Here is a 23504-nt window from a genome sequence, read left to right on the forward strand (position 1 = left end):
GTACATCTCTACACATTTAAATCATGCATCCTTAGACCAGTGTCACTGCATATGAAAATAACCACTCAGTTTATTCTGCAACTGGAATCACTATGGAACTTTAGAATACATCAGTTTACCAACATTTACTGAGAAGCCAGATTCCCGCATTCTCCTTTATCTTACCCTTCACCGACTATATCCTGTTCATGGCTAAATTGTGTATACGTCGCCTTTTAAATATCTTTCAACTCTGTGCACTTTTCCGCATTTATCCTTGGGCAACTCCGTCCAAGTTACTACCATTTTCATGTGGACTGCGGCGGTGGCCTCACGCACAGGAAAGAGTTCAAAAGGCAGGACTGAAACTGCTGTCCTTACAAAGACCTGCTTGCCAGCTGGGGCCTTTGCTTGTACCTGGGAAGTTGGATCTTGACGAGGTTCCCACCATTCACTCAGAAGAGGGGCTTTGCTGTTGCACAATTCTTTGTGCAAACAACAGGGATTATGCTGAGAACCCGCTTCCCTGCAGGGAGTTTGGAACTATGGCACAGTCTGGGCAGATGGAGCTTACGTGGCCAGCCCCAAGTAAAACCCGGGACTCCCAGGCTCCGGCAAACCTCTCCGGTAGAGGACATTTTGCAAGGTACTGTCACAAGTGGTGATAAAGGAATAAAGCACATCTGTGTGACTTCACTGAGAGAGGACTCTGAGGTTCTAGTGCTTTGTACCCTCTGGATTTTGCCCCATGACTTTTTTCTCTTTGCTGATTTTGCTTCATATCTTTTTGCTGTAATAAGATCATAGTCATGAGGAGACCAGATGCCGAGTCCCTGAGTCTTCCTGGCAAAGCATGCCAGTTGACACACCTCCTACCTAGTCTGCCGTCCTCTCAGTTGCCCTCCCTCCTCCCTCCAAAACCAAAGCATGGCTATGTGATTATGTGCCCTTTAAACGTGTTGATGAAAACATGTCAGTATCCTCCATTACTATGGAACTACTGTTGACAGACTTGTTTCTGTCAAGGGCTAGAGAGTTTTGACAGTCATATGGTCTCTATTACAACTACTTAACTTTGTCACGATAGCACAAAAAGTGGCATGGACTGTGCATAAACGAGCGCGTATAGCTGTGTTCCAAGACCAGGGTGTTGTGTTGTGTTTTGTTTTTTGGTTTTTTTTACACTGTAATTGAATTTCATACAGTGTTCACACATTTTGACATAGTCACACATCCTGAAATTCTGTTTATTAAAAAAAATCATTTAAAGATGCAAAACCCATTTCTAGCACACAAGCCATACAGAAACAGGTAATGGATTAGAATTGGCTATCGTTTGTTGACCAGTCTTCTGAAATGAAATCTAAACTTCCGAACACACCCTACGAGTCCTACATCATCTGAGTACTACCTGTCCTTCTAACTCTAGTCCTCATGGCACCCTCCTGCGTGCTGGGTGTTCTGGGCCCAGCACACTCTCAGATCCTGGTGCGTGGCTCACTTTACCAACAGGTGTTTGATAAGCATAACCCTCTGCTTTGAACTCTGACCCACTGATCCTCTCTACCTAAACAGCATTTTGGTTTTTTGTTTCATCTCAGCCATCCCTTCCTCATCACTACTCCAAGGACATCCACTGACATTATTAACTCTTTGAACTTAGGTGCAAGTTCATCTCAGTACTTCTCTCTCTCTTTTAATCTACTCATGTAACTCTGCTGTTTCATCTACTAAGTCATACCTGCTCTGTGAGAGCAGGCATAGCATCTGTTACTGAATACCTTCTTATCTCTGATGGTTTGTACACTATTTGGCACACAGTCTGCCCTCAATATGCATGTGGTGGATTAACCCGTAAGTATTTGCTGTGTGTCTGGTGCTGGCCTAGAGACTAGAGATACAAAGAAAATGAAATGGAATCCAGAAGTTTACCGACACTAGTGAGGTGAAACATATAGTTTAAATATCATGTAGTAAGCACTAAAATAGAGGTATGGGGTACTCATGGAACATAGAGGAGTGTCCCCAGGCCTGAGACTGGAGACACTGGCGTGCTAATGAGGATGAACCTTAGTTGCATTTTGAAGAAAGAGTAAGGACTGATGAAATAGATGGCTAGGAAAGAACTTGAGGAATCACAGTGAGGAAGAGAGGATGGCCCCATACGTCAACCCTGGGGGATCAGGAAAGGTTTCTGGAAGGAGATTGACATCTGAGCTCAAATTTTAACATTGAGTAAGAATTGGGCAAGATTTCCAGAACGGAAACTCCAGAAGAGTAAAGCAAGAAAACAGGGTTCCTCTCCTCTGAGGTCTGACTGTGGCTATGGATTCACCCTGTCAGGGGCAGGCAAACAGCGTTTCTTATACCCCCAAAGACTGTGGTAGAAGCTCTATTCGAAATATGACAAGCTGGGGCCTGATCACCTCCCAACACCCAATCCCATCATAAGGCAGATGTTCTACCCAGGAAGTAGCAAGCTAAGAAGAGCAGATGCCACCATCCCCAGCCCGCTGACTTGTAGCTGGGGTGCCACTCAGGAAGAAATAGGCAGTTGTCCTCTGTATCTGTCCTCCAGCCCAGGTGTAGTGTCATACAGGACTGGAAGACTGTGTCCAGCCACAAACTGTGCCCCATCTGGAGCAAGTGGAAAGGAAACTTCTAAGGTACTAGTCCCTGGATTAACATGAGACAAACTGTAAATCCCTGAATTAAAGGAAACGTTTCCAAGCCACACACACAAGTCTAACAATAAAAGGTGCAGATTTTTAACCAGCAAGTCCCTTATGCTATTCCAGGAGTGGCCCCTGGGTAATCAGTCTAAAAGATGAAAACAAGGGAAAAACTTTGAGCAGGAACGTCCAAGGATGCCCAATGAGTGAGGAGGCAGGCTTCACAGATTTAGTTTAGCAAAATCACTAAACAAAGAAGTAAATAAACAAGGAAATAATAATAGTAACAAGCCCCAGGAAAGGGAGGGAATCAGTATTGAGGTTCAGTACAATATATCATTTAAAATGTCCAGTTTTCAACAATAAAACTATGAGACATGCAACAAAACAAGAATATAAGATTCATCTGCAGGTACAAACAGGCAACAGAAATGGCCTGTGGGGTAGCCCAGATGTGGACAAAGCGGACGAAGAATTGAAAGGAGTTACTATAAATATGCGCAAAGAACTAAAGGAAACAATGCTTAAATAATCAAATGAAGGAATGGGAACAATGTCTTATCAAAGAGAGGACAGCAGTAAAAAGATTGGAATTATTGAAAAGAACAAAAGGGAAATTTGGAGTTGAACGTACAATAACAACAACAACAAAAATCACCAATTTGCTGAACACTGTACTTGTGTGGAGGAAGAAAGAATCAGCAAAAGTGATAATAGGCTGACATAAGTTATGCAGTTGAAAAACAGAAGAAAGAATGAATAAAAATGAACAGAACCTCAAAGACATTTGGGACACAGTTAATTAAACACACTGGCATATGCAATAATGAACTACCAGAGGGAGAAGACAGAACTAAAGGAGAAAAAAAAAAAATATTTGAAGAAATAACAGCTGAAAATTTCCCAAATTTGAAGAAAAAAAAAAGTTAACATATCCAACAAGCTCAGTAACTCCACACACTATAAATTCAGAGATCCAGGGGCTCCTGGGTGGCTCAGGTAACCATCTGACTTCTGCTCAGGTCACGATGTGCTCAGCGGGGAGTCTGCTTATGCCTCTGCCCCTCCTTCCGCCCCTCCCCCAGCTCGTGCTCTCTCTCTCTCTCTCTCTCTCTCAAATAAATAAATACAATCTTTAAAAACAACAACAGCAAACTTAAAGAGATTCAGGCTCAGACTTGTCACTGCCAGGTGACATGAAAACATTGAAAGCATCAAGAGGACAACTCATCATGTGTAAGAGACCCACCCTATGAAGACTACTGACTGCCTTCTCCTAAGAAAGGCCAGAAGGCAATGCGAGGACACATTCAAAAGAGGGAAAGAAAAAAAATTCACCCAAGAATCCAGGAAACCTATCTTTCAAAAATGAATCCGAAATCAACATTCCCACACGAACAAAAACAGAGTCTCTGTTACAGCAGGTCTGCCTTACAAGAAACACTGAAGGAAGGTTTCTAGACTGAAACAAGTGATGGCATAGAGTAATTTGAATACACATGAAAAAAAAGAGCACTGGTAGGGCGCCTGGGTGGCTCAGTTGGTTAGGCGACTGCCTTCGGCTCAGGTCATGATCCTGGAGTCCCAGGATCGAGTCCCGCATCAGGCTCCCTGCTCGGCGGGGAGTCTGCTTCTCCCTCTGACCCTCGCCCCTCTCATGCTCTCTCTCTCTCTCATTCTCTCTCTCAAATAAATAAATAAAATCTTTAAGAAAAAAAAAAGAGCACTGGTAAAGGTACATAAGTAATTATAAAAGTATATTTACATCTCTTTTCTTCTTTTAACTAACTGTAAACAACGGCAGAAGACTATCCACAGGTGTATATTTTTTACATAAGTATGTATTTTTATAAACTATTGTCTTATTTTTCCATATTATATTTCCATATAATAGAGATATAATCTATTTGGCAATAATAACAGCAAACAAGAGGGATGGAAACAGGTGAATTGGGATAAGAAATTGACACCAAGAAATGGGTAAATTGAATTTGCAGGAAGAAATAAAGAAAATGAAGAGAAGCAAAAATCATAAATAAGAAGGCTAATAAAACACATTCTAAAATTATATTATTTCTTCTCCACTTCCTTAAAAGACAAAAGATAACACATATGGTCATGATATGAATAAAAAGAACAGAAAATAAAAGGCTGTGTGTGGAGGGAATAGAACTATAAAGATATGAGGTTTATATCCCTCACTGGAAATAAGTTACCAAAAAATCTAAAGTAGATACTGATAATTTGATGTATGTCATAAGCCCTAGAAGAAATATTAAAAGCATAGCTCAAAGAAAGATCGTTAAATAATTAAAAGGAATTAAAAAGTTACATTGGGAACCATTGAATTATACAAAAGAAGGCAGTAAAATAGCACCCGAGTTACAAAGTCATCATGAGACACATAGAAAACAGAAGAAAATGACACACTTAAATCCAACTATATAAATAATAACATTAAAGGTGAATGGATTAAACAGTACAATCAGAATGCACAGATTGTCAGACTGGATCAAAAGCAAGAACCAAATCTATTTTGTCTTGGCATTATTCATAATATGCAAAAAGGGGAAGGAACCTAATGTCTATAATTTGATGGATAGGCTGTAACACGAATGAGCCTTGAAAACATTATGCTAAGTGGAAGAAGCCAGTCACAAAATACCAAATATTATGCTTCTATTTATATAAAATGTTTAAAATGTGGAACACACAGTGACAAAAATGAGACCAGCAGTTGCCAAGGGTTTAGGGGACAAGGAGAATAGGCAGTGACTGCTAATAGACATGGGTCTCTTTTAGCAGTGATGAAGATGTTCTAAAATTGGATTCTGGTGATGGTTGCAGAAGTCTGTGAATATAATAAAACCACTGAATTTTACACTGTAAATGGATGAATTTATCTTATATGAAGTATATCTCAAAACTATTTTTATAAAATTATGAAGAATTAGCCAAGTGAACAAAGTCTGGAAAGACAGGTCAGGCAAAGAGAAGAAAAACAGAGGTAAGAAATGGAAAGCTACAAGAAATGCATGACTTCTCCGGTTCAGTGTTTGATGTTGATGAGACTGCACAGGTGGGGAGGAATGAGCCTTGCAAGCCATACCAAGGAGGCTGCACTTAATTCTGTAAGGACTGGACAGATAATGATGGATTTATAAGTGGAATACTTATATATACGTGGGCAACTTTAAAATTTGAGTAGACAAGCCTTCTTTTGACAGTGGGGAAGATAGCTGGGAGGAGGAAAAGATGGTCAGGGAACGCTGCCAGTGATTCAGGAGAGGTGGAGAGAGTCTGAACTCACACAAAGAATGGGAGGATGTAGAGAAATATTTAGAAGGAAATTGTTCAATTACTTTTCCGTGTGGTTATAAATAAATGTGCATTTACCCTGGAAGCATCTCTCTGCCTCTTATTGCAGGCTTCTGAGTTCCAGAATTAGACGAGCAAGATCACCTGCTTCATTCCTTTCAGGTTTTCTTATTATGAAAACAGCAGGGAGGAGTGGAGGAAGATGCGGGAAGGATGCATTGTGACATCCAATTATACTGCTAATCTCTGGAACTGGCAAATAGGAGTCTATTCAGGGAAATGCGCTTCTTGCCAGTGGCATCTGGCAATTAATGTTGAAATGTGGTTTCCAGCTTGCAAAGAACTTAGGATTTCACTGCAGAGATTTAAAGAGAATTGGCACTCATTGCTTTCCACATCGGTGTGCTCAAAATCAAAACCCTGCATAAACATAAATATGAGCATATAATGTGCATTAAAGGTGAATTTATCCATATCAGTCTTCAATTAAACTCAGCAAAGCTAAGAAATAGTAACGTTTAAAGCCCTCACCTGGAACACAAGACACCGATGTAGGCACATCTTTGAGCTCTGACTCCAGGTCTCAGTTTTTGCCAGGTCACCACCAGCTCCGCCCACTATTTGCCAAATGCGGATTCCCCAAGCCTTCTCAGCTCTCAGGCCTCTGACCATGCTGCTCCATCTGCCCCCAAGGAAACTTCCCCAGTTTTGTTTTTTGTTTTTTTTTAACCTGCATAACTACTTCTTTTTCCAAACTCAGTTGGCACCTCAACTTCTCTTCAAAATGTTTCTTAAATATTCTGGCCACAGTGCTACACCTTCCACCATTCCCAAAAGAGATACTAGGTTTTCCAATTTCCCAACGCTCTATTATCAATTCTTAAACATTTCCAATCTTTCACTTAATTGAATTTTACAAATTGAAATTTATAAAAATGGGATGTTTGGGTGTCTGTGTCCTGCCGTCAAAGTGCCTTAATCTCTCAGAGTCACAATTACCTCATCTAAAATCTGTGGTTAATAACAGATAGCAGGACTGACCTTAAAAACGGGTTCGCAACCTTGTCTGCACGTTGAAATTAACCAGGAAGCTTCAAAAAAATACGTATGCCCTTGTCCCATCTCCAGACATTTTATTTAATTGGTCTAGGATGTCACCTGGGTTTTTGAAATGTAAAAAAATCTCCACCTGATACTACTGTGCAGACAAGTTTGGGAACCACTGCCTTAAGGAGTTGTGAGGATTATATGGGATCATGTGTGTGTGAGTTAGCAGCACATTGCCTGGTCGGTACTAGACATTTAAAATAATAGCTGCTGCTATTATTTGTGGACTTTTGAAAGATTTTATTTATTTATTTTGGAGAGAAAGAGAGAGCAAGTGACCAGGGGGAGGAGAAGAGGGAGAGGGAAAGAGAATCTCATCTCAAGTAGACACCACGCTGAAAGCAGAGCTGGATGGCGGGGCTCGATCTCACGACCCTGAGATCATGACCTGAGCCAAAACCAAAAGTCTGGTGCTTAACCAACAGAGCCACCCATATGCCCCTGAACTTTTTAAATGGAAAAACCATACCTTGCTTATTTTTTGACTATGGCACATCGGTGAAATATGTAATACAGGGATGGTAGCACTCAGTGTATTTTTTATTAAATAAGTAAGTCAGTATTAGATTAATGTCCCTCCAAAGATCTTTCAGTCTTATAGGAAAAACGGGCAGAAAAACACAGAACTCCAGTAAAATGCAGCAGGGAGCAATTGAGCTCAGAGTGCTAGGGCAGTATAGAGGAGAGTGGGGCAAGCCCTGATCAAGGCAAGTACTTGCCCTGATCGAAACAAGGAGCTAATGAAAGAGATGAAGGAGGGAAAAAAGGAGGAGGAGAATAGGACCTACCATTTATAAGGCATTGGATTTTCTGCTAGGCACTGCAAAAAGCTATGAAGTTCCCCAATTTTACACATGAAGTTAAGACCCAGAAACTGAAAATTTTGCTCCAAATTATTCTCATCTGTGGCAAGCCCAGGATTGATTTTTGAGTTCTTTACATTCTAGATTCAGTTACTTAACTGCTGTGCTGAACTGTAAGAACAAAGAATCACCACACACTTCTGAGCAAAGGAGTTTTATATGGATTTCTTATGCAGGGGTCCATGAATTAAATGGCATAAGAATCTGTGCCCTTCTTAGGGTGTTTCTATATCCATCAGCTGGTCAATTCTCAGCTCAGTCTTTACTTTACTAAAAAATTATGATGAACCTGAAACAACTGAATGTCAATAAAGAAAAAAAAAACCTCTTAATCCATGAACTCATACCTTACACATGACTCAACCTGAGGTGGATCTTAGACCTAATTATAAGGGCCAAAAAGTAGAAAACATCTAAAGGAAAACACAGAGGCAAACTTTTATGACCTTGGGTCCGGCAAATATTTCTTAGCTCTAAGAGCAGAGAAAACATTTTTTCTCCTTGAAAGTCACAGATAAGAAAATGAAAAGCTAAGCCACATACTGGGAGACAACAGTTGCAAAATATGTATTTCATAAAGATCTTATACCTAGAATATATAAAAAACCATTATAACTCAATTATTAGAAAACAATCCAATACAAAAATAAAAGCTTTTTTTTCAAAAAGAGCAAAACATTTGAACAAACATTCAACAAAGAATGCATATAAACATAAAAGAAGCAGATGAAAAGTATTTAACATCACTGATCTTAGGGAAATGCAAATTATAACCATATGTCCTATACTACGCATGTACTAGAAGGGGTAAAATTTAAAAGACTGACCAAACCAAATTTCGGCAGGAAAAGCACATAGCTCTCTTATACTTGCTGTTCTATATTGCTTGGAACACCATGGTATATCCAATTTAGAAATGATTTGGCGGGCGCCTGGGTGGCTCAGTTGGTTAAGCAACTGCCTTCGGCTCAGGTCATGATCCTGGAGCCCCGGGATCGAGTCCCGCATCGGGCTCCCTGCTCGGCAGGGAGTCTGCTTCTCCCTCTGACCCTCCCCCCTCTCATGCTCTCTCTATCTCATTCTCTCTCTCAAATAAATAAATAAAATCTTTAAAAAAAAAAAGAAATGATTTGGCAATTTCTTTTTTTTTTTTTTAAGATTTTATTTATTTGACAGAGAGAGACACAGTGAGAGAGGGAACACAAGAGGGAGTGGGGCAGGGAGAAGCAGGTTTCCCGCCGAGCAGGGAGCCCGATGCGGGGCTCGATCCCAGGACCCTGGGACCATGATCTGAGCCGAAGGCAGATGCTTAACGACTGAGCCACCCAGGCACCCCATGATTTAGCAATTTCTTATAAAAGTAAATATACCGTATGACCAAACTATTTTCCTCCAAGGTTTACCCATGAAAAATGAAAATATACGTCCATACAAAGACCTCTGTGTGAGGGTTCATAGCAGCATTATTCATAATAGTCCCAAACTAGAAACAACCAAAGTATCAGTTTGCTGGTAAATGGAGGAAAAAAAGGTGGTGTATCCATCTATGGAAATAGATGAAGTGAAATTAAAAAGAAACAGATGATTGACAGATACAGCAACATGAATAAATTCAAAAGTATTATACCGAGTGTTTCTATTCTATAAAATGCTAAAAAAAAAAGGCACAGCAATAGTTTTGGAATGAGTGGGGGGTGGGGGGGAGGACTGGTTGCAAAGGGGCCCAAGGGAACTTGTTTTTGAAATTTCAGCAATGTTGTATGTCTTGATTATGTTGACAGTTACACTGTGTGTGTATGTCAAAATTCAGTAAAATGTCTAATTAAAATGTTGAATCTTGTTGAATGCAAGGTATACCTCAACAGAACTGATTTGAAAAGAATTCACAGAAGGAAAAGAAGGAAGGATCCCCCATCATTCTGGTGGGTATAAGGAGTATGTGAGAGGTTAGACCACAAAAACACAGTGTAAGTGATGATACTTTTGAAGTCAGGCATTACCCAAAGTCTACACTAATATGAAATAGACACACGCACCCTGTAGAAAGTGTTTCATTTAGATTATTTTCTGCTACACCAACTGCATTTAACACAGTGTCTGACACATAGAAGTTGTTTGAGAAACATCTCTTGAATGCATTAATTTCTGCGTTACCCTAGCAGATTAGCTCTGATTTACAGACTGGCTTTTCTTTTTCCTATCTGTGCAGTTAGAGTTTGTGATTAATAATCCTTTTTCTCAACAGAGAGACTAAAGAGATGAAACTTCAAAATAAGAAATGATACTATAATTTATTGTATAAAATGGTGAATACAAATCCTACCACTGTTTTTACAAAATTATAATTAGTATGAAAGAAAGAAAAACCCAACTGTGGTATGAGAGAAATCCTGGTAGGGTTATGAAATGTAATGCATTGATAGCCAACACTTCAGGTGCCACAGCACCTTCACATGTGGAAGGTGGAAAGAAACTGACTTTCCACATTTGCCTTGAGGTAATAAGAGGATTCAGGATGCTGTGCCCAATGTGATAGCCTATGGATTTTCCATTTATGTCCCTTCTATCTAAATACAACAGTACATCTCAATCCTCTCTCAGCCTTGCCTGTGAGCAACATGAAAAAAAAGGGGGGAAGAGTTTATCATTCTAGTTCTGTCAGCATATGTTCAAAGAACAAATCAGAAGGCAAGATGAAGGCAATCGGGCTTTGCTGAGTGCCCACTAGGTTGCCAATTCACATACTCTATCAGTACATGCACCACTTCTATAGTGTAGTGATGATTTCCATTGTGCAGTTGGGAAAACAGCTCAGGGAGGTTATGCAACTCACTGAAGAGAAGGAAGAGCATGTATTTTATTCAGCTTCTGCCAGAACTCATTATTATGAGTGAAAGAGAGTAAAATTTCACTTCCTGTTTTTGAACAACAATCGCTAGGACTTGTGCAATTAATATGTGCCAGACACTATTATAAGTTGATAATTTACTTGTATATGCTCATTAAATTCTCAAAATAACTGTAAGGTATAGAAGCTATAATTAATATCATTTTACAGATGAGAAATAAAGAGATATATGCTTATTTATCTTGTTCAAATCCATACTTAAATTGACAGTATTAAACACAGAGGCCTGGGTCCACTCTCTGCTTTTAATTCCCGCCTTTTCCAAGGGTTGGAGATAAAGACAGTGAACTCAGTTGTGAATAAAACACAGGCTTAATGAATGCCTAAAATAGGGGAGACCAATCCAAGTGCTCTCATTTTTTTCCTTAATACTCAGAATATTTGAATCTACTTCTCCTTTCACAGACCAATAGATAACTTTGAATGAGAAAAATTGTATACCCCATTAAGTAGCAATGCAGTTTCCATTCTCATTAAATTGCTTATTAAAAAGAAATATGAAAGTATTAGATTGTGGGTTTTTTGTGTTTGTTTTTGACCTATTTTCTGAGCATAATGCTTCTATATCATCAGCCTCCTTTCCTCTCTCCTTTTTTCCTACATTCACTTTAAAGTCAAAGACATTTAAGTTGGTAAGTAGTAAAAGAAAAAAAGAACCAAAACCACACAGAACTAGAACCAGAACCTGTGCGCCTGCTGATCAGTCAGAAGCACGTACATTGTGGCTGGCATATGCTTGCTGGCTGGAATGACAAGACACACCCAGGCCCTCTGTGCAGGAGGAGAACAAGTCAGAGACGGAAGCTAGTTGCCATATTCAAGCCAGGAGGAACTTGAACCTTTGCCCACCAACAAAGAAAAGCAATGTTTACAAAATTATTGCCACTTTTCTGTAAGAATTACTAACATCACCATCAATGCCCCTTGTGATTTGGCACCATCCTGTCTTCCACTCTCTCTTCTCTTGCCTCTCTCCACGTGTACCACGCATTTCAGAAAGTTCCTATGACGATTTATTTAATACTAACATGTCCAAACTGCCCTTCCTCTGGTTAGACTGTTTTCTCAATGAAGACTGCATTCTTCACTTACTCATTTGACTCTTTCTTCTTTTCTTCATCTCTACAAATATTTACTGAGTACCCACTAAGCATAGACTTTGGTATAATGCCTTCAAGGTCTAATCCACTGCCACTCTTTCCGGGAAATTTATCCCAACATAGTAGTAATAGGTTTACTGATCTTTGACTCTCCCTTCATTGACCCCGTCCTCCCAAAAGCAGTAAATAAAGTACTTATAAAACACCATACTGTATGAAAATTAATTGTAAACTAGCCCATCAGCCTTACCAGACTGAGGGCAAGACAACCTTCATCCAACTCTGATTTCCCCATGCCTGTTACAAAATGTTAGTTGTGATGACTGGGAAAACAAAGGGGGAGGGATGTTAAATAAACAATATAAATATTCTCTTTCAGAGGGCTGTGTACTAAAGAAACACTAGTACGTTAAGAAAGGCTGAAAGGGAATTCTAATTACCTGATTTCAAATGCTGTTTTTTCCTACTACCTCAATGTCTATAGAATTTTTAAATTAAGAAGAAAAACAGGGGTGCCTGGTTGGCTCAGTGGGTAGAACAGGGAGGTTGTGAGCTCAAGCCCCATGCTGGGTGTTGAGATTACTTAAAACAATAACAAAAACAAAACTCTTTCATACCAGATTAATTAAATGCCCAGGGCCTTGTAATTTAAAGTGTGGCCCATTGGCCATCACAGTCAGCACTGTCTAGGGACTTGCTTGAAATGCAAAATCTCAAACCTCATCCCAGACCTACTGAATCCGAAAATCCCTTTAAAAAGATATACAGGTGATCACTGTGTTAAAATTTATGAAACCACAAACATCCTCATTTAGTGAAGCAGGGCACTATAATTAAAATAACCAGAGTTGAACAGGCAACCTGTAAGACTGTGCTTGATTGGGACCAAACTCTTGCAGACTAACATAACATTTAAATCCAAGCAGCATGCAATTAAAAGGGTTCAAATAAATGAAAATGAAAATGTAAATATGGGATCACTATTATCCACAATTTATCTAAACTAAAACCAAATTTAATTCATAAAGGAAGGAGGAGTGATATAATATCGAGTTAACGTAGTTCCTCCTCAATTTGAAACAAACAAAATCCATTTTAATATTATTTTAGAAGATTTTACAGATGTCAATGAATAAATTATCAGTGTATCAGCATATCAAATTTGTCCAAGATAAAACCAAGCATGAAACCAAATCATTATAGCAAAGGCCTCTTATACATCTAAGATTAAAGACAATTTTCATGTATTATTTCTTTGTTAATTATTTTCCTATGTTAAAGACAGATGAAAAAGAGAATGTATCTTTCCTATCTCTGATTCCAGACAATGGTCAAGTGCAATTATGTTAAGAAATTGTATTCTGAGGGTTGCGGAAAGGGAGGTGGGTAGGGGGATAGGGTAACTGGGTGATGAGCGTTAAGGAGGGCACGAGATGTGATGAGCACTGGGTGTTATTCACAACTAATGAATCATTGAACATTATATCAAAAACTAATGATGTACTATAAGTTGGCTAATTGAATTTAAATTAAAAAAAATTACATTCAGTTCTTGGCCTCTATGTTAGTTTCTTCCCTTTAAAAAAGAAACTTATAAAAAATTTATTAGGAAAATATATATTCCAACAATTTCATTTCTGAAAAGCTATTATGCCCTTAGTCCTAGATGCTAGATAAAAACTAAAAAAATCAGCTGTTTCCTCTCCAGAATATCCTCAAGATTCTTTTGCCTTAATTTATAAATAAATAAAACAAATACATTTGCCTAAAATGAAGGGGATGAATTGCTCTTTCCCTGACTTTCAAGACAGCTCTATATTTTAAAGGAGAAAAAAAGGGGCCTGGAATGTAGCTTTATACATCCAAGAGACTGCCAAGCATGAAGTCCTGAGTTGAGAATATGTGATGCATTTCTCGAATGAGACTAAGTACAATTGTTTAGACTCTGAAAAGTGACATCGTATTATCTTGAGAAATAAATTTCCCTTTGGGGAAAAAACCAAAACCAAAACCAAAATCAATTCATTGATAATAAACTGTGTATAAAATATTTTGTAAAATCCATTTGCATATATCTCATCTGAGCCTGTTGAAATATTAATCTTGTCCATAGTTTACTGAAAGAGGAATTGATATCCATAAGGCTAAGTGACTACTTAAGCTCAGTTTCCAGGTAAGTGAGAGAGCCAATAAAGAACCTGGATGCCCTGACTGCAAACACATATATTTTTTAACCATCTCAATGTACATTTACTAAGGAAGAAGAAATGGACAAAATGTTCAGTAGATGATGCTTAGTTGATATAGATATTAGTCAAAGCTACAATACAGTCTTCCGTGAAAGTGTCTGTCTTTCTCGTGGACCATGTAATGTGGTCCTAGATCCCACAGTAGGGGCTTCTTAATTGTGCTATGTGGTTTGCCTGACTTGTCACAAGCAGCACTGAACATGCAAAAAGATTTTACCAAAACATGTTCATAGAGTTTCTATACATCATTTAATATAACCCACATGGATATTTTCAGCCTCAGGGAATGTTCTTATCTCCATTTTAAAGGTGGAGTAGCAATGGTTGGGGGTCAGGATGGTAGGATATGCCACTTGTGACTTTGACAGAAGAGATTAGACAACTGAGAAAAAAACTGAGAAGTGTATGTTGATGATTGTAAATTTTGGCTTCTGGCTAAATAGCATGAGTTCAGAGCACTGAAATGATTTTCACTGCCTACTCCAGTAATACACCCCACTCACATTCCCTGTTTATTTTACTATTAGCAATACATTGAATTCTACCCTAGCCACAAATGTTCCTAGGACTGAAAAACAATTACATCATGAACTTAAATTCTCCTTCTGAAGGAGGCTTACAAGAGTGGGCATAGAGAATAGAAAGGGCAAGTAGAGACAAAGAATAAAGAAGGAACCAAAACGAGAAGACTGTGGGGAAAACACATTACTTTACAGATATGAGCTTGGCATTTCTGTGGGAATCGGATAGCATATAAAAAAATCAACTATATATTTTTTTATTTGAGTGCAGTTAACACACAATGTCAATTTAAAAATGAAAAAAAATGAATTCATTTAAAAAACAAATCTCTGATCAACCTTTAAAAAAGAATGAGCTCCAATCAGAAGTGAGAAAGGAATTCTCCAACAGTCAGAATTTTGTAAGAAGGAAAAAATTCTGCCTTGGAAAGTTGAGAACCTTAATCACTAAATATTTAGAATGAGAGGCAATGCTGTCAGGAAGATTAGCTACTTCATGCAAGGGACTGGGATGGAAGGTGCTACAGGACCCTTGTAATGTGAAGATTCTTCTGTGGGTAAAGACTTACATAGTAGGTTAATCTGACTTGTTTCTAAAATGGGGCTTGTTAAGGCTAAATGACAGTGGTAGAGCCTAAGATACCTGGAATCTCTCTTTAAGCAAAATGAGTTAATCAGAGAAAGACAATTATCATATGATCTCACTCACATGTATAATTTAAGAAATGGAGGGAAAAAAACAAGACGAAATCAGAGAGGGAGACAAACCATAAGAGACTCTTAGTCATAGGAAACAAACTGAGGGTTGCTAGAGGGAGGGGGGAGGGGGATGGGGTAACTGGGTGATGGACATTAAAGAGGGCACATGTTGCAATGAGCACCGGGTATTGTATAAGACTGACGAATCACTGACCTCCACCTCTGAAACTAATAATATACTATAGGTTAATTAATTGAATTTAAATTAAAAAAATTAAAAAACTGTTTGTTACAAATATGTAAAAAAAATGAGATAGACCAGGGCCAATGAGTGAAGTGGTAGCGTTGGAATGAAAGACTCCCAGTGGGGACTACTTAGGCATTCCTCTCAAGCCTTCAGAAGCTGCACATTCCTTCTTATAAACCATGAAATTTACGGAGAACTCTTCTTTTTAAAATTCCTCTAAATTGAGTCTGTTGCAGCGGCTTTGTATGCAATTATCATCAGAGGTAATTGGCTTCTTCTCTGTTATTATGCGTAGGTTAACAAACACCCTAGTAACTGAGTAACAGCAATGAAATGAAATAAAATAAATCAAGTCACAAATATACTTCCAAAATATCTCCTGCCATGACAAAGGGGAACATCAAAATGTGTTGCCAAAAGAGGAAGTATTCAAAGAATAATAACTTGCTCTTGTTTTCTGAAATTATATTTGGCATCACCGTGAAGATAAAGGATATGGAAAACAAGGCATTTTTAAAAAATTGCATAATGAGTGAAATTACTGTAAGTTATCTTCATTGTTCTTTTTATTTTATATTACAAATACAAAAGTATATGTGTTTAGAACAGAGATATTACTGTGATTATTCTATATTTTAGAGATGAAAAGCTATTTGAGGATGTTTTAGGCCCTGAGCCATACTTCTACAGGGTACTCAAATTTGACTACAAAAGGACACAATATCTAATCTATAAATTAGAACCTAAGATGAAATCTGATCAGAAACATGTATTAAATTTTCAATGTGCTCAGAAAAAATAGAAGATGCCTCACATTGAATTATTATATATATCTATATTTATATTTAAACATACTGAAAATGAAACCATTTAGGACCTAAAGAAATCAATGCATCAGCTGGCACATGTCCTACTTGGGTCTGAAATGGCAGTATACTGAGCAAGTCCCAGAAGGAGAGTGATTCCCCCGCAAAGGTCTCATGATGGTGCCACTGCTCTACATATGCTCCAAGCAAGGAAATGTACATCCAGCTGAAACTAATAAATAAAAGACTGGCGCCCCTCTCAGTGGGGGGAGGGCGGCAGCTTGTTAGGCCAAGACGCACATGCAACATGATAAATAGGATGAGAATAGGTAGGGAAAGTCAGTGATCCAAGGATCACCCCACTCTCTCATAACAAGGGAGAAATGTTCTAGGGCTGATCTAAAGTTCATTGTCTTCATTTTGTTTTTCTACACAAGATTCCCACTTGTGCCCTGTTCTCTAACATTCCTTAGCATATAGAACACTTCTCTTTGAAATATATGTAACAATTATTATTTCCTGGGACAGTAAGACAATGGTGTGGAAATCTTGCAGAGTAGCTCTGCAGAAACTGAAGACTGGCTATAGGCAAAATATTTAGAGCTCATTCAGGAACGGCAAACAGGTTTATCTTGAGTACCAACTGTGACTGGCCTTTAGGATCTGCTTCACATCTTGGAAGGAGAATGCTTTTGAGGCTAGATCCAAGCTCAGTGGGAAAGAGCACCATGACACATTAGCAAGTTTTGGAATAGGTACAGGGTGTGGGGTAGGGACACACAAAGATACACACATTTTAGAATGTATTCACAAGCGCACTTAAAATATTTTGTCTTCCTATGTGATAGGGCATAACATATTTTTTTTTCAAATCCTGAGCTAATGGTAAAATTTGGTTAAAATGGTAAAATTTAAAAACATTATTTAAAGTTATAAACACTTTCTAAAAATCATTTCTAACATAACCATCAGCCTGGCAGAGACTGTATCTCAGTTTTCTAATAAGTAAACAGATTGAGAGAAAGAAACTTGGAACAAACATGATTTATGCCCAGTAACAGCTTAGAATGGTAGAAGCTAAGGGCCAATATGTAAAGCAATGGTTCTTAAACGGTTAAACTTTGGATGTTTATAGAACATTTGATAATCTGATAATTTACACAAACTTCATTCTAAGAGAAATGCCCTATGAAAACCCACAAAAATTATGAGCAAATTCTGAGGAGTCAATACCTTCCTGAAATGCATCCACTGACTTCAAATCCTTCACTAAAAGCATGAAGGCATCTTATTCAATTGGGAAGCACTTTGCTCAGTGCCTGACAGATAACATACATGCTCAATCAGTTAATTTTGAGCAAATGAGTGAACATGAAGTCAGGAAATTCATACTGAAGTTGTGTCATCATAGATATATCACTTTAAAATTCTGAGCTTCTTTTCTCAAAAAGTCCTGTGCTTTTGCTGATTTTCACCAAAATTGGATTTTGGAGAATCCCAATGTTTTCGAAGAAAATTTAACGTTTCCTAAATTTCAATTTGTTACAACTTCTGATAAGAAACATCTGTGTCCTTTTGTAACCTGAATGTCTCCTCCATTATCAGATAAATAATGAAAAAAATAAATGAGGCTTGTTGGCTTTTGTGTGTTAAGCATGGACTCAACAAGGCTGAAAAGTTGTTTTGATTGGGAGGTCAATTAATTTTCTCTTGTGTCCTACACACAGAACATACCCTATTCTGTAGTTTTAAAAACACGTAGGGTGGACCACAAGAATATAGGGAGTCAGAAAAGAAACCTCTGTCCCAGGAAATTGCCAATTCTAAACTGAAAGCAGCAGCATATTTTTGCACTGAAAAATGCTTATGTTTTTAAGGAAATGTACTGAGTTTTAGTTGCCAACAGATGTTATGGGTTTTTTGGTCATCAAGTTATATTTCCAGCTATACATGTTTGCCCTTTGGATCTCTGAGTGCATTACAAAATAGTTCTTGAAAATGTAATCTATAAATAACCCTAAGAAACAAAATAGACTATAACTGGGAAAAATGTAATATAGTGGAGTCAAAGACCAAGATTAGAATAAAAACTCTGCCACTTACTAGTTTTGTGATTTCAGACAAGTCTTTTAACATCTCTAGGCTTTGTTTTTCTGATGCATGATAAGGTGACATTATTACCTGCCCCAACTGACTCACATAATTATTTTGAGTCACGACTGTGTTTTGAAAACCTTAAAGTTTGTCAAATCAAGTAAGAAAGTAAAATCAGCAACCCTTCTCACCTTTTCTCTAAGATGCCTACATTTTAGGGCCAAAGCTCATTTAACTGGAGATAATTTGACACTTGTAACAAATGACTGGCACCAAAAATGCTTTGCTCATTAAAAAATGGTTTAACACATAAATGAGATAAATGTAAGATAATGAGAGGCAGATGCACAAAAATTACCTTAAATTACACGGGGGTTTAAAAATTACGGGGCGACTGCATATAGAAGATTCAAATCATCAAAAAATAATATGACATTTGTTGGTATTCATACAAGGAAATTCATGTGGCAATGTTCCTGCTTTCAGGAGCAAACAACAGTGGGGATTATCAAGTTGAGCACATCTGGTTTCTAGAGAAAATACCAAAGAGAACACATGCCATGTTGATGTCTGAGTTTCAGAGGGAATGGGTATATCTGATCTGTCACCAAATATGCTGGAATAAATATCAGAATGTTGATACAATAATATAAATATATACTGTGAAATAGTTATCAAAGTAATAACTATAAATCTGTCAGATATACTTGACATGATACTCCAACAAGTCAGATCAATTTTAAATGAATGAATGAATGAATGAATGAGTGAATCTACTATGATAGTTTCGATCTATTAACAAATTTGCTTTTTAAATAAATAATTTGGTGGCCTTCACTGTCAAACTTCTGAAGGCCTCAATTCCCTCATTGTTAAATGGATTCCCACAATTTCTCTCTCTCATAGGGGTTGGGATGAGGATGCATTAATATTCATAACAGCAGTGGGTACAGTATAAAATGCTAAGTACATAGAAGGCATCTTAATTCTCATCCTGTTTCCTATTTTTGTGACATGAAATGAAAAGGCCATCTTGTCTCCTTCCATAGTGAAAATTCATAAAGTGAACTTAAGTTTGTAAATCTAAGTGAACAGCTAAAATCTTAGCAACTTTTATTAGCCAACACTTGTGATCTTTAAAAGTTACAATAGCCAAGATATGGAAGCAACTACACACACACACACATATACAGGCAACGGAATATCACACAGCCATAAAAAGGATGAGATCAGCAAGATTGGGGGCTAGGAGGTCCCAACACTTGTCTCCCCCACAAAAACAATAAACAAACAACTACAAACAGATGAAAATAGCTCAGGGAAAGCTGTGAACTACAATGAAGAAGCAATCAAAACACTGTGGGACTCAAATCTGAGGATGGCCAAATAGAAAACCATAGGAAGCATTTAATCTATGCCACCCCGCCCCCTCAGTCCGGGTAGCTCAGTGCCAGGAGGAATCCCCACAGAGAAATTTCACCCCGTAGGAAAAGGGAGAACAGAAGAACCCCAGCAAGCCTCACTACTATGGAAGTTTGCAGCCTTTGCTACCAAGGATTTGCATAGTTTTCTCCAATGCTGAGCCCAGCTGGTGGAGCCTTCCAGAGTCCCTGCTGCTACATCCCCTCCCCAGGGCTGGAGCTGTTGTTGCAGTAAGACGTGCCCCTAGGTCCCCAAACCCCACTTTCTGGGATTAGGATGCATGCCTCAGTGCTTTGCCATAAATGTGACTAAAGCTGCCACTGCTCTGAGCCCTGCCTTCCAACTTCCCAGGTCCTGGCTCTGACCAGTCATTGCTGAGGACCACCTGGCAGATGCTCTGCGCCCTGCTCCTGGGTCCCAGGTCATGGTTCTAGCCTGTCGGTGCCGGGACTGTGCCAATGCTGCTCTGAACACCACTTTAAGTATATATGATTCCATTTGTCAATTATTCTTCAATAAAGTAAAAAAAAAAAAAAATCGAAACTCAAAAAAGTGTACTAGGTATCAGTAACATCCCAATTTTTCAATAATTTTAGTGAATTACTGTATAGTTATATGTATGTTCAATAAAAAATTATATCTCAAGTTGGAAATAACACATTTTCATCATAGTAAAATCACAACACACACATATACAAATAGACAGCTGCACAAATATTTATAAGGTTAAAGCTGAGACACTTTGGCATATACATATGAAAAATTATTCATTTAGGTTTTTACAAAGAAATTATTAAAGGATGCTTTATGTTTTAAAATTATGTGAAAAAGCAGAATATGCAATCTCTATTAACATTATATATATATATAAACCAAAAGGCAGATTATGCCTGGTATAAAAGGAACTAAACAGAAATATAAAATATTTCCAAGTACTGTGTGCTTTGAGTGATGGGATTCTAAGTGGATTTTTTAGGGCTTTTTAAAAGATTTTATTTATTTATTTGAGAGAGAGAGAGAAAGAGTGATCAGGGATAGGAGGGGGAGGAGCAGAGGGAGAGGGACAAGAAGACTCTGCATTGAGCATGTAGCCCGATGTGGGGCTCAATCCCATCACCCTAAGGTCATGACCTGAGCCAAAATCAAGAGTCAGACACTTAACCAACAGAGCCATCCAGGTACCCCGGTTTCTTTGGACTTTTCAAAATATTTCTCTACAATGAGAAAATAATACTTCTGAAATTAAACAAGTACATATATAAAAGTAAAATAGAGCAGTAAAATAGAGAGTAGATATTCCAGAGGATATCATCTCCAAGTGGAATCAAGGAGGACAAAAAGTAACGCGAGTCTTGGGTAACTAACAGCAGGGCCTCACTTCTTCCTTTAGTGGAGAATGTTTACTACTGGCAGCCTTCCCAATCAAAAGCCAGCTCTCAAACAATAATAAGGATACTGAATTTATCAACATGTCTGGCAATTGTCAGCACATACCATACATTCCTCCTCCAAAGTCTATCTTTATTACAAACTATCAAATCTATTCAAAACTGAACAGATTTTCAGGGAAACTACTTGAAATGGAATCCTCTACTACTCGTCTTATTACCAAAGATATTCTGTGTGTTCATTTTCAAAAGTGCATGGGTGAATCTCTGTGGTCCCATGCCCTTTGGGGCTATGTACGTGAGTTTCTACCATATACTATAAATCTTTAACCACTATTATATACAAGGGGGGAATCAAAACTTAGTAAGTTGAGGATCATGATATGGAAAAGTAGGGAAACCAAAAAACTTGGTCCTGTTGACATTGTTTAGCTATCGAATAAGCCAAAACACTGTCCGTTTATAGACCTCTTGTTATTTGATAAAAATCTTGCTGTTAAATAGCTTTTTGGGGAGTGTATATGCTGAAGGCATCCTAATTTATGCAGCTTCATGGTCTATTCACACACAATTCACCTGATTTCATATGTAAGTGCTCCTTTCAAAATGACATGAAATAACAGGCCTACAAATAATGTCTCATTTTCAAGTCATAAAGAGTTTCAACAAATCCTGATTTGGGTAATTTCTGAAAGTTGATAAATCACTAATGTATATTCAACAACTAGCATATTATGAAGAAGTAAATCACTGAAAATTATTGGATCTCCTTATTCTCTTCTCCCAAATTTTCTTTCGCTAACTCTTCAATTTGGGAAATGAAATTCAAAAGATTTAAAAAGCCTCCTGTGATCTATCTTCACATAAACTTCTTAGCCTACTACCTAAAACATATCAGCTCTAGGGAGTTAGGATTTGTTTCATTATATTCCTGATATTAAGTTAATTCACAGAGAACTAGAAATTTCTCTACAAATGAAAATACACACACACACACACATGCATGCCCTTTCTTTTCCAGTTTCAGTGATTTATTGTTGATGACTGCAAAGAGCTAAGGCCAACCTGAATATAAAAGTTAAGATACCCTGAGCTCAAGTCTCAGTATGAAAGATTAAAGGTAGACAGACAAATGCCTTGGGTTTTATACTTTTATCTACTTATGACATAAAATGAACAAAGTGTTGAGAAGCAAGGGTCTGTAAGCATTAATGAGAATTCATTCACAGTTTTCTTGGTGTGCTGGGGAATATCTTGTAAATGAGGTCAAAGAAATGGCAAGAAGCATATTTATGTAAGAGTAAATGGCAAGATAATGTCCAGATTCATGCGTCACATGGAATGAGTATTTAGTAAATATTGGTTAACATAATAGGAACACCTTCCCTTGACTCTGAGCCAAAAGTAAAGGGGCTAAAGAAGAGAAATGTGTCATTTCTTATTATTTTCATTAGAAAAATTGCAGGATTTTCCAACCATTAAATAAAATGAGGAATTATTATCCCTCTTTAATTTAAACCTTGTGCTTGTAGATTGAGCTGATCATTGTAATGAAAACATTTTTTTTAAATATTACACACAATGTAATTCATTACTCTTACTCCTAAGAGTCTAAAATTCCATCATTTTACTGCATTTGGAAATGCACACGGACCATAAGCACAACAATTAAAGACACCTACCTTTTATCTCCCCCTGTTCAAGGGAGATAAAAGAAAGTTTCATCTTGCTGCTATAACAAACTACCATGAACTAAGTGGCTTCAAACCAAACCAAACCAAAACAAAACAATTCTACTCTGTTAGAGTTCTGAAAGTCTGAAATCTGAAATAAATTTTATGGGACTAAGATCAAGGGGTTGGTAGGGCTGGTTCTTTCTGGAGGTTATAGGAAGGAAATTCTAAATTACACTGTCTTTCCTCCTCCAGCTTCTGTGATCACATAATCTTCATATTTAGGCCTTTTTGTCTTACTCTTGTAAGGACTTATATGATTATATTTGGGTTTCACCTGGATATTTTGGAAAAACTTTCCTATCTGAAGATCCTTAACTTAATCACATCTGCAAAGTCTCCTTTGCCATAAGGTATAAGATTCACAGGTTGCAGGAATTATCAAGTGGATATCTTTG

General features: G+C 37.8%; 1 protein-coding gene across 1 annotated transcript in view; it reads right to left on the minus strand.

Annotated features, from left to right (window-relative positions):
- Positions 1–23504, minus strand: part of LUZP2 (leucine zipper protein 2) — a 248677-nt gene that overhangs the window by 85266 nt on the left and 139907 nt on the right. The gene's annotated exons all lie outside the window — the stretch shown is intronic.

This window comes from Neomonachus schauinslandi, chromosome 11, assembly GCF_002201575.2.
Source record: "Neomonachus schauinslandi chromosome 11, ASM220157v2, whole genome shotgun sequence".
Lineage (NCBI taxonomy): Eukaryota > Metazoa > Chordata > Mammalia > Carnivora > Phocidae > Neomonachus > Neomonachus schauinslandi.